At 34.6% G+C, this 13805-nt stretch overlaps 1 long non-coding RNA gene across 2 annotated transcripts in view; it reads right to left on the minus strand.

Annotated features, from left to right (window-relative positions):
• Positions 1–512: 512 nt before the first annotated feature.
• The window catches only part of LOC127869144 (uncharacterized), a 41909-nt gene continuing 28616 nt past the window's right edge, over positions 513–13805 (minus strand). The window contains exons 10-15 of one of the 2 annotated variants that reach the window (XR_008044428.1): positions 13079–13211; positions 12376–12487; positions 8467–8612; positions 4530–4695; positions 4442–4485; positions 513–4397 (exon numbers count right to left, since the gene is read on the minus strand). This is a non-coding gene — a long non-coding RNA (uncharacterized LOC127869144). Of the gene's footprint in view, positions 4398–4441; positions 4696–8466; positions 8613–12375; positions 12488–13078; positions 13212–13805 lie in introns of both variants that reach the window. The other variant, XR_008044427.1, reaches the window with a different exon arrangement.

The following is a 13805-nucleotide window of genomic DNA, read 5'->3' on the forward strand; positions in this document are numbered from 1 at the left end:
ACCAATAGCATGCAGCTATTCTGGCGACATGACTTCGTCAGCATCAAATTTCATCACATAAGTTATCAAATTTTAGGATTTACCAGCATGATTTAGTAAAATTATTATGTATTAGACGTCTCAATAACGTCTCTGTCACCTTGATGAAAAGTGTGCAAACGTCTTAGTGGTGTCTTTCCTTAAAGCGATTTCCTTAACGTTACGTCAAGTTTATATTGAATGCAAAGACGATGGTTTGCTCAAGTCTTAATCCAGTCATTGTTACCATTTTCACATTAGAGACCCCTGTGACATTGACACTTTACCTGAGAAATCCAAAATCAAACGATATTAAATCTCCGCGAACGCCAATCACAATGTGACATTTGAAAGCTCTTAACGGAATAGTTCTTAAGATATTGACTGTAAACCAATGTCGACCAAAGTATGACGGCAAACTAATGGACGGATAGGCCAAATCAATATGTGTCCCCTAGTTTCAATAGGGGAGCCAATATAGTACTAATACAACGGTTCATAGTATTTTTATTTGAACTCGCAACACTTTTCCACAGTACAATACTATTCCCATTTAAATGAGAAAACTTGTAGTTATCTACTTTAAATAGTGTGCAGGAACAGACTTGGATCAGCAAAAACACATCACTAACATAAACATGTATATCTCTTAAAGGCACATAAACTATATTATTTCCATAACAAAATCAATGTTTAAGCAATAACTTGTACACAAAATAAATGCAACATTTTGCACATAGAGACCCTCATAACCATACCATTTCTAAAAGATAATTCCGATCCAAATTAATTAAAAAAGATAGTTCATGCATATCGAATGCATGACATATCTTGCGTGGAGTTCTGTCTTACATTGTTTATTATATGTTTAACATACATCTTTTCACAGCTACTTTGCAGTTAAATGTTTTCTGCCATCTTTCAAGATGTCAACATTAAGTTTCTAAACCTTCAAGCAAACAATGTTTTCCCTACCGCACATTCAAAGAAATATTCACGAATAAAGTCATGGGAAGTGCCCATATAAAAAATCAATAAATAGTGCTGATTTATTAAGAGAGCAAAGCATTGCACAACTGAAATATTTAGTATAATGCAACATCTACAGAATAAACATTGGTTATTAATGATGGAGAAAAACAACAGGAGTTGTGTAATGTGCTTTGTCTAAACCAGACACCAACAATGCATGTTGGCGAGAATATAGACACTTCAATTTAATTAGCTAGACAATACAATGTATGAAACCTAAATTAACAGATAACCTGGTTATAGTTTAGATAAATATTTTAACATTATTAAAATACTATTTGCAATAATTTAAGGACTATGAAGAGATAAGTAAGACATAGGCACACACAAATATGCAATACATAAATAAGAGTCTTTAATCAATATGACCTACACAAGCAATTTAAAAAAGGCATCTAAGAAGTTTATAAACACACTATATTTACGAATGCACAATGCTTATTTGGAATGGATGACAATATTAACACATTATTGTAAAAATTGCATCCAAGAGTATTAATTAAGTTCAATACTAATATGATTGTATGGTAACAATTGTTTGTAATGCATTCAAAATAACGCAAAATGTAATATTTTTTTTTATGTAATCAATATGATTAATTTGAAACATTTTACACAATTAACAAAAATCAAGCTATTTTCAGCTGTTAAGCAACAGAACAACAATGTTTCATGCATTTAATTAAAGTTAAATATAAACAATCACATTTTTAAGGAAATATGGTCTAATGGTCGAGTGAAACTAACTGTAACACAATTAGTAACAGCCGCTATCATCAACCGTAAGTAAATTCTTGTCATGTATAATATAAATACAAGTACAATATGATTGCTACAATTTTCACATGTCTTAAAAAGACATTTTGAGCAGAACATTTCCTTTATCATCGCAATTGCAAACTGTAAGCATTGTATGGACAACTAAATTTTATGATTTCAAATAAATGACATTATATTTTTATTACACATGTTTTGTAACACTGAGTATCATATTGTACCATAGCTATTAATTCATTAAACAGACGTATATTAGTTTAGTAAGTATTCCACAAAATCCCAATACAAACTGATGGCTGAGAATAAAGAGTGTCATATTTTTAATAACTGTATGAATGTACTTGTTATGTTGAGAGATGAACAAAAGCATTATCTAACAACGGATACAACTTTGTTTTTCAAGCAACAACATCCCTATATCTTCCGTACAAAGAGAGACAATTCAATTATTGACAAGTGTTAGCATGTTAAATCACTCTCGCTTGATTTGCAAATGACTGATTTCCAAGTTGAATATATTAATTTTTCTTAAGATAATGCAAAACAAAGTTAAACCAATCTTTCAATAGTTGCTTGACTTTATTTAGTGAAAGGCATTACATATACTAGTAACAAGATGTTCCTATTGCCTAAAGGATATTTGCCTCTTCGGAATGTGTTGTTCTGTATCATTTAGAAAGTTTTAAATGAGCATCTCCACAAGCAATGTTTGTTTTTATTATCTGGCATATAAAAGATGTACATGATGAAAATTGTTTGTACAAATACATGTTAACAGCGAAAATCAAAATGGCAACAATAAACGCATGATTTTCATTAACAATACAATCATTTCGCAATAGCTCTATATACAAATGACAAATGGACTGACCGATATACACATTGATCAAGAATTCTTTGTCAGGTTAATCTGGTCGTCTAAATGTCTATACACAAACATATAAGGCATAATTAACTTTACAAAAACAAAAAATAACTATCATAACTTTAGACATTATTCCCACATCTTATATTTTCGTTTTTAAATGCTTAGTTTTAAAACGTATAAAGCATTTTAAGCAACAAAAAAGTCATTATTAAATCATGTTCAAGTAAATTAATAAATAACTGGTAGTAAATACCGAATAGACAATTTAAGGAAGATTAAATGATTTTGTCTAAAATTAATCAATATTGTCTTGAAATACTATGATAATAAACAAGATGCTTGACAAAAACACCCGACACCAATGGGCACACTTTAGAGTATCAAAGCCTTAGCATTATAATTATCCACCTGTCTAAACAATGTGTGTAACTACCACCTCTATATTACATGTTAAGCAAAACAAACTGAAGCATGTCTCTTTACATGAAAATAATACATTTTCTTTCAATTTTGTCAAAGTTACCAGCATCATTTAAACAGCTTTGACAAATGTTAAAATCAACATTCATAGACATATATTTAGTAACATTATATTTTCCTTAACATTTCCAAAATAAAATTTCATAATACAGACACAGTAATTGGATAGACTTGCTAATTTTGCTCTTAAAATAATATTGTTCATTATTGCTTTTATCAAGTAATCTTAATCTTATTATACTGAGTATTTAAATATAGTTAATAAAAGCCTTTTACATAAAATGACTATCAGCATCATAGTTCCAATAAAACATGAACTATTGTTTTCTTTGAACACAACTTGGATGGTCACATAAAAACATGGCTGGCCACAAGACTGTCTTGATTTACACGTTTTGTTTGATTTGTCATTATGCGACTTCTGTCTGCATCAATTCATTAATTTTCCACCTGTCCCAATTTCAAAGATGAGACCTTCAATTGTACATGTTCACACCGGACACGGGGTATGAAGATACCTTCAATTGTACATGTTCACACCAGACATGGGGTATGTAGAGACCTTCAATTGTACATGTTCACACCGGACATGGGGTACGTAGAGACCTTCAATTGTACATGTTCACACCAGACGTGGCATATGTACAGACCTTCAATTGTGTATGTTCACACCAGACATGTGGTATGTAGAGACCTCAAATTGTACATGTTCACACCAGACATGGGGTATATAGAGACATTCAATTGTACATGTTCACACCAGACATGGGGTATGTAGAGACCTTCAATTGTACATGTTCACACCAGACATGGGGTATGTAGAGACATTTAATTGTACATGTTCACACCAGACATGGTGTATGTAGAGACCTGTAATTGTATATGTTCACACCTGACATGGGGTATGTAGAGACCTTCAATTGTACATGTTCACACCTGACATGGGGTATATAGAGACATTCAATTGTACATGTTCACACCAGACATGGGGTATGTAGAGATCTTCAGTTGTACATGTTCTCACCAGACATGGGGTATGCAGAGACCTTCAATTGTACATGTTCACACCAGACATGGAGTATGTAGAGACCTTCAATTGTACATGTTCACACCAGACATAGGGTATGTAGAGACCTTCAATTGTACATGTTCACACCAGACATGGGGTATGTAGAGACATTCAATTGTACATGTTCACACCAGACATAGGGTATGTAGAGACCTCCAATTGTACATGTTCACATCAGACATGGGGTATGTAGAGACCTTCAATTGTACATGTTCACATCAGACATGGGGTATGAAGAGACCTTCAATTGTACATGTTCACACCAGACATGGAGTATGTAGAGACCTTCAATTGTACATGTTCACACCAGACATGGAGTATGCAGAGACAAGCACATCTTAAACACCATTTATATCTCTGAGCTTCTTCGGTATGACTGGGGTTAATATGATAACAGCTGTAGCAACAGGCAGTCCTTCTGATTTGCCGGTTTGATTTCGTCAATGGTCGTCTGAAATAAAGAAAGATTCATAACAGTAAATGTCAGTTTTTCATTTTATGTGTGTTACCCATTATAAACAAGAACAATAATAGTACTTTTATACATTGATGTACATTAAAAGTTAATTATAACCACTTTACTACCAACTAACCTTAAGTCTCTCCATCAATCAAGAAATATGGGATGATATTCGATAAACATACATTTTTCCATTGGAAAAATATTTCCTTATCATTTACAACAATTTAGCAAGGACCAACTAGCCAATAGAAAATAAAACATGTTGAAAAAGAGTTTTTCTGAGATGTTTGCTGTGAAGTAGGCAAAAAGTCACCGATGCAACCACATTTTACTTTTGACTTAAAACTTTACTACTATGACAGAACAAGAGCGTCGCATCACGGGTGCCACGCTCGGCTGCGAAAGCTTGTCAGAAATTATTATTTTTTGTTTAGAGATCACAGTGACCTTGACCTTTGACCTAGTGACCCAACAAGAGATGCTTTCGTCAGAAACAATGCCCTCTACTGCGCCGCATTGAAATTAAATTTCTATTTATTATTTGGCAGGAATAGAAATCATCTCCCTTTAAAGCTTATTACTTCCCTTGGATTTTGTACAATCCAACCGGGGGGGGGGGGGGGGGGGCGGGGTCTGTAGACAGTCAAAAATGACCAAGTCAGACAACACTGACAACCTAGGCCTGTGATTTATCAAAGAAATCATAGCCAGAGTTCATCATGTATCTATGGACATAAGTCCACTGGTATTTAATGAAAACTAGCATTTACAAATTAGATCAGGTAAGAAATGATAATTATATCATTTAAAACGAGAGAAGTGTTCGTCAGAAACACAATGCCCCCTATTGCGCCGCTTTGAAATAAAATTACTATTTATCATTTGGCAGGTATAGAAATCATCTCCCTTTCAAGCCATTTTAGACATCACTGACAACCAAGGCCTGTGGTTTAAAAGAGATCATAGCCAGAGTTGATCATGTATATATTGACATAAGTCCACAGGTATGTAATAAACATGAAAGAAATGATTATTATATAATTTAAAAACAAGATGCGTTTGTGAAACACAATATCCCCCTATATGATGTTTGACCTTGAAGGATGACCTTGACCTTGTGAAGGATGACCTTGACCTTTCACCACTCAAAATGTGCAGCTCCATGAGATACACATGCATGCCAAATATCAAGTTGCTATATTCAATATAGCAAAAGTTATTATCCCCACGCTTTTTGAAAAAAAGGTGGGGATATTGTGGTTATCTCCGCCGTCCGTCCGTCCGTCCGTCTGTCCGTCCGTCCGTCCGTCCTGGCCACTATCTCCTCCTACACTAAAAGCACTAGAACCTTGAAACTTACACACATGGTAGCTATGAGCATATGTGCGACCCTGCACTATTTGGAATTTTGATCTGACCCCTGGGTCAAAAGTTATAGCAGTTGGGGTGGGGCCGCGTCAGAAATTATCACTCATTTTTTTAGGTTATTTTACATTTACTTCTTTATTTCTACACCGATTCACTTCAAATTGATACTGGACCTCTCTTATGACAATACGGTCAATCTCAACCATGCATGGCCCCATTCCCAACCCTGGGGCGCCCCGCCCACATAGGCCACACCCACCAAAAATTTCCATTTACTATAATTTTTTTCATTTCTACACGGATTCACTTCAAATTGATACTGAACTTTTGTTATGACATTAGGGTCAATCTCAACTATGCATGGCCCCAATCCCAACCCTGGGGCGCCCGCCCACATAGGCCACACCCAGCAAAAAATTCCATTTACTATAATTTTTTCATTTCTACACGGATTCACTTCAAATTGATACTGAACTTCTCTTATGACATTAGGGTCAATCTCAACTATGCATGGCCCCATAACCAACCCTGGGGCCCCGCCCACATAGACCACACCCACCAAAAATTGCCTTTACTATAATTTCTTCATTTCTACACCGATTCACTTCAAATTGATATTGAACTTCTCTTATGACAATACAGTCAATCTCAACTATGCATGGCCCCATTACCAACCCTGGGGCGCCCCGCCCACATAGACCACACCCACCCAAAATTGCCTTTTACTATAATTTCTTCATTTCTACACCGATTCACTTCAAATTGATACTGAACCTCTCTTATGACAATACGGTCAATCTCAACTATGCATGGCCCCATTACCAACCCTGGGGCACACCTAGGTCAAACATTCGGCGTGGGGATACGCGTCGGCCTCTGCCGCGCCATTTCTAGTTGCAAAATGTTAAAGTTGGCGCAAACAGACCAACCAACAGACCAACCAACAGACCAACCAACAGACAGGGCAAAAACAATATGTCCCCCACTACTTTAGTGGGGAACATAAAAACTTTGACAAATCAATCATTTGAGTTATAAATAATCAAAATAATAAATCTGTCCAGTAACTGTGAAAAGAACTTCAATTCTTGGTAAGGAAATATATAATATGACATTTAAAATTAAATAAATTACTTCCCTTGAAAATAATTGTCTCTAACAAATCTCTATTTTTAGTAGCAAATAATTAAAAGCCACTACCGTGACTGTAGATTCACCACTCAAAATGTGCAGCTCCATGAGATACACATGCATGCCAAATATATCAAGTTGCTATGTTCAATATTGATTAGGTATCGCCCTTTAAAGCTTATTACTTCCCTTGGATTTGTATTTTTTACCGTAGACCGCAAAGGATGACCTTGACCTTTTACCACAATGTGTTTGTCAGAAACACAATGCCGCCTACTGCGCGACTTTGATTTATTTAACAAAAATATATACGTTGGCAGGTCAAATAACTATGTCCATATAAAGCTTATAACTTCCCTTGGATTTGTTTTTTCGACCCTAGACCTTGAAGGATGATGTTCACCTTGAAATTTTACCACTCAAATGTGCAGCTTCATGAGATACACATGCATGCCAAATATCAAGTTTCTATCTTCAATATTTAAAAAGTTCAGGCCAATGTTAAGGTTTTAGCACGACGCTTACGCCGGACGACGAGCTGTCTATGAAAATAGCTCGGGTTTTCTCCGAAAACAGCCAAGCTAAAAATTAACCAAAACTACAGCTTCGTCACAGACGTGACTAATACTCTACCTGCTGCATGTTGCCTTCACAAAAAAACAGCGGACACCATCCTTAATGTTTAAAACGCACTAAGTGACCCCATGACCTAGTTTTTGACCCGGCAAGGCACATGTTCAAACTTTACCTCAACATCATCTAGATACAAATTCTAACCAAGTTTGGTGAAGCTCTGATGAAAACTACTCTACTTGAATAAGAGAGCGGACACCATACTTAATGTTTAAAACGCACTTAGTGATCCAGTGACCTAGTTTTTGACCCGGCATGATCCATATTCGAACTTGATCTAGACATCATCTAGATACAACATCTGACCAAGTTTGTTGAAAATCAGATGAAAACAATTTGAATTAGAGAGTGGACACTTAATACGAACCGACCGACTGACAAGCTCACTCCTATATACACCCCTAAACTTCGTTTGTGGGGGTATAATAAACAAGAAGGAAAGTTCACATAATTGTAAATTTTATCTGATTTTATCACACAAGAAGCAATACTTTTCTAGGTCACACATGACAAAAAAAACACAGCTGGATTGAAAGATGTATGGACACAAAAGGGTAAATCTACATGCACCCACCAATATCTGAAAGTGGGGCCACGAAAAAGCATGCACATGACACGAAAACTCACCCAAGGTTTGCTCTGCATGATGTTCATAGACTGAGGGTTGTGAAGCATGGGGATCTCGGAATCTAGAGACGATGACTGCCGCTGGTTCACTTGCTGTGACTGCAAATGCTCCTGAGATATACTCATTGCTCTGCTACCCAGGTTTTCTGAAATAAAGTAAATCGTGCGTCAAACAAATTAAAGACAATACTAGCGTTTTCAAGGACAAACAAAACTAATTTAAACCCGACAAAACACTTGTCAGTGTTTCGACCTTTCATATCGACAATGCAATGTCAAAAGATTTAAATAGAGCCTACATTGTGCCCACGATGTTCTAGAGTTTTAAAGCGACTTGAAAATGTGAACGCATTCAATGCAATGAAGCTAAAATAATTAGAGAGGAAACATAAGTTCATTTTGATTTATCACCAAACTTTTTTTTTTAGGAATGTTTAAATAAAAACAAGAGCTCCGCAGTTTGAGACAGATGCCTCCCAAAACAGAGCTTTGACTCCCATCACTCAATCCTTTTATGACATATCGAATGAATACCAATTTAACACCTAATGTCACAGTGACCTTGACCTTTGAACTAGTGACCCAAATTTCAATAGACATCCTTTACTGTCCAAGACCGATGCACATGTTCAGTATCAAGCCAATTGGTCAATTTTTTGACAAGTTATTAATTGTACACGATTTTCGCACTTATAATTGCGACAGTGACCTTGACCATTAACCTAGTGACCCCAATTTCAATAGGGGTCATCTACCGTCCATGGCCAATGCACATGTGAAGTATCAAGCCAATAGGTCAATTTGTTGACGAGTTATTGATCAGAAAGGATTTTCACACGTATTGTGACTGTGACCTTTGACCTAGCGACCCCATTTTCAATAGAGGCCATCTACTGTCCAAGGCAAATGCATATATGAAGTAACAAGCCAATTGGTCAATTTGTTGACAAGTTATTGATCTGACATGATTTTCATAATTATTCTGACAGTGACCTTTACCTTTGAAGTAGTGACCCCAATTTTAATAGAGGTCATCTACTGTCCAAGACCAATGCACATGTGAAGTATGAAGCCAATAGATCAATTCGTTGACTAGTTAGTTATAGGAAATCAACTGGTCTACCAAAACACAAACGATAGACCAGCAAACATCCTGCAAAACAATATACCCCCTCTCCTTTAAAGTGGGGCATAAAATACACGTGGCGGGTTAACAAGAAACGGTTTAAATATACTTGTTCTAGAAAAAGTGTTATACATATATGAAGATTTACCAAATGCAACACTTTTTTATGTTTCAGTACAATAACAACAAGGGACAAAATTGTCACAAAACCAGGTTTTCATTGTGAAAAAAAAATCTGATAAAGGGAGAAAACTCAAACTGAACTTTTGAAATGACAAAAAAAAATTAACCCCCTTTGTAAGCTTTTTTTTTTTTTTAAATCTATTTTTAGTCGTGGCGACCTTGACATTGGAGATATTGACGTGATTCTTTCGTGGGACACACCGTCCCATGATGGTGAACAAATGTGCCAAATGATTTTAAAATCTCACAATGAATGACATAGTTATGGCCAGGACAAGCTCATTTATGGCCATTTTTGACTTTTGAACTCAAAGTGTGACCTTGACCTTGGAGATATCGACGTAATTATTTCGCGCGACACACAGTCCAATGATGGTGAACAAATGTGCCAAATGATTTTAAAATCTGACGATGAACGACATAGTTATGGCTCGGACAAGCTCATTTATGGCCATTTTTGACCTTTGAACTCAAAGTGTGACCTTGACCTTGGAGATATCGACGTAATTATTTCGCGCGACACACCGTCCAATGATGGTGAACAAATGTGCCAAATGATTTTAAAATCTGACAATGAACGACATAGTTATGGCCCGGACAAGCTTATTCCGCCAGCCCGCCAGCCAGCCAGCCCGCCAGCCAGCCAGCCCGCCCGCATTCGCCAATCTAATAACCAGTTTTTTCCTTCGGAAAACCTGGTTAAAAACTAATGTGAGAACAGTTTAAAAGTAATTTACTTGTGTTTTATTTTGAAATAACTTGAATTTACAGGGTTTACATTTACGCACTGTTATTTTTTAAAGTAAAAATTAACCTTGAATACATTGATATAGTGACTCATCTGAGAATACGCCAAAGACAAGTGCAAGTATGACAGCTTGTTTATTGCAATAGACATGTGCACAGGTCGGTACTGGATTAGTCTCTTTATAGGCAGGACTCTATTTCTAATATGGGTCTGATGCAAAGTTGGATACACACTTTTTTTAACTGCACCCTTACAAACCGACAAAAAGTGTGGTGGAAAAAAACATGTCAGAATGAGTGCACTGTTGTATATTAATTTAATATTTTAAATTGATTTATGACAAACACAGTGTCCTATTGATATTCGACACACATTTGCATTTTTTAGAAAAACAAGAGCTTGTCACAATAGTGCCAAATCCCTGCCGACATGTGTTTGCGTGTATGACAACATTTGTTTTAGAGAGTAGAATAATATTTGTAAAACATGGCAACGTTGCCATCCATTTATATTTCAAGGATCAATTAGTTTTTGAGATATGCAGTAGAGAATAAAATATAAGGAAATAAAAGAAAGTGAGGTAATTAAAGAAGAGGACTATAAACAGTTACTGTTCTTTGTCACTGTATTTTTCCTTAAACTCATCTATTTATTTTACAGTGAATTCTTCGTTGTTTAAATTAAAATATTACTGTAAAATAAGATAAAGGGAGATATTAAAAAATGAAAAGCTAAAATATGTACTATAAAATTTAATTAAATATAATTAAAAAATATAAATAAATAAAATATAATATACAAAAATAATTTAAAAAAATTTATTTAAAAAATAAAGGGAGATAATTCAAAAACTACGGCCGAAAAAGTTATGGTTCATGTTCACTGCACTTCTCCTACTTGCCATCTGTTTATATTTATAGTTTCAAGTAAATCCCTTCAGTAGATTAAGAGTTATGCTCCGGACCAAAATTTACTTTTAAATAAAATAAAGGGAGGTAATTCAAAAACTAAGGTAGATAGAGTTATGGTTCTTAGTAAGTGCACTTCTCCTACTTGCCATCTGTTTACTTTTTTAAGTTTCAAGTTAATCCCTTCAGTAGATTCAGAGTTATGCTCCGGACAAAAATTTACTTTGAAATTAAATACAGGGGGATAATTCCATAACTAAGGGAGATTTATTTATGGTTCTTAGTCACTGCACTTCTGCTACTTGCCATCTGTTTATATTTCAAGTTTCACGTTAATCCCTTCAGTAAATTAAGAGTTATGATCCGGACAAAAATTTACTTTGAAATTAAATAAAGGAAGATAATTCAAAATCTAAGATAGATATAGTTCTGGTTCTTAGTCACTGCACTTTCCCTACTTGCCATCTGTTTATATTTCAAGTTTCAAGTAAATCCGTTCAGTATATTTAGAGTTATGCTCCGGTCAAAAATTAAATTTAAAATTATATAAAAGGGGAGATCATTCAAACACCTAGGTAGACAGAGTTATGGTTCTTGGTCACTGCAATTCTCCTAGTTGCCATCGGTTTATATTCTAAGTTTAAAGTAAATCCATTGAATAGATTTGGAGTTATGCTCTGGACAAAGTTTCAGACGGAAGGACGCACAGACACACAGACGGTCGGACGGACGGAGACTAATACTATATCCCATCCGATTTTTTTTTTCGGCGGGGATGAAAAATAATTTACTGGCTGACTGATGTTGAACACAAATATTGGTAATATTGTTCTCATATTTTTACTTCAGTGAATAATATTTAATCTATATTTAAACTACGTACATATATATTCTTACCTAACTAAATCATATAATAATTAGGTTTAAAATAAACCCATACATACCAGATAAGGTAAGCCGCTGGAAACTCTCGTATTGTGTATTGGCTTCCACTGCTGAAGTGAGGACACTCATTTCGTCATTGCAGTCTCGGATGTCCTATTGTGAAGTCATCTTCTTTATTGAAAATGATATACACTATTTTAAGGGAAATGTTTAAAGATATAGTCCTGTTTTTTTTTTCTTTCTGTAGAAATTCCGTTTACTGTGAGTGATTGAGCAATATTTAAATGAAAATGTTAATACAGATAGATGGTTGGGTTGATGCCCTGTTTTATACTCATTTTGACAAATACAAACATGTAAAAAATACAAATTTAAAGGTAAATGTTAATAGATTTACTTAGTGATGCCCTGTTCTGCAGTCATTTTGTTTACAAATACAGATGGAACAATATAAAATAGCTTGATCATCGAGTTTTCAATATCATTTTTCAAACATTATTAAAACCACATCAACACAGTTTATGGAATAACCTAAAGTAATAAATATACAAAATATATAAAAAAAATCATAAAAGCTGCCTTCTTTTAGGTTCTAAACTGAGATTATTTATATTATTATGTATCAAAAGCAGTAAAAGCAATTTACAATAACATACTGCAAAATATTGGTATACACTGTGTAGTTAAATGTGCTTTAGTTATGTCATTCGGGTCAGTCAAAGTACTCATAAAATCTGTGAACAAGTTTCTTTAAAATCTTACACGTTCTTACTGCAGTGACTATCTAAGCCCAAGTGATCATCAACCTGACCATTAGGTATGTACAAGGGCAAGGTCACAGTCCCGTTGGAGGTTTTCATTGCAAGGCACTGGGTGGTTTTGGGAGACCCTGAACCTGGTAAGTAAAAGAATGGCAGAGTGATTAAATCAAACAATAAATCAAAGCATAGTCAATACATTGCTAGGCCGTTACTCCTCCCATTGGCCATTCCGTAATACATGGTGTAATGTAAACAAACACTCCTTATTAAATTAAAATGCTAATTATCTAAATAAATTTATATTCATTAACATCATATTTATTGATTTCCATTGATGTATATTGCTTAACTTACGTTTTTTTCATTGTATTTGTATAATATTATTGTTCAAACTTGATTCTCATTCATTCAATAAATCCACCATTTCACATTATGTTTATTGGTATATATTTTACTTTAACGGTCGTCACTAGTGTCAGTGATGTCATGCCCGAAAAAGTATAGCGGATTCGAAAGTAAACAAGTATCAGTTTGGAATACAGATTTTAACGAAAAACATCCGGTTAAGATAGATTATTTAAACAAGAAAAAGATTATGATACAGAATAAGATGCAGGTACGAATATTTTATTATTGATTGTATATGATATTTTTTGGATATATGCTTTTGTTGTAATGAAAATAATAATGAAACTGAAATTGAAAGTAAAATAAGAAATTTTGAATGA

Source organism: Dreissena polymorpha, chromosome 2 (genome assembly GCF_020536995.1).
Source record: "Dreissena polymorpha isolate Duluth1 chromosome 2, UMN_Dpol_1.0, whole genome shotgun sequence".
Classification (NCBI taxonomy): Eukaryota; Metazoa; Mollusca; class Bivalvia; order Myida; family Dreissenidae; genus Dreissena; species Dreissena polymorpha.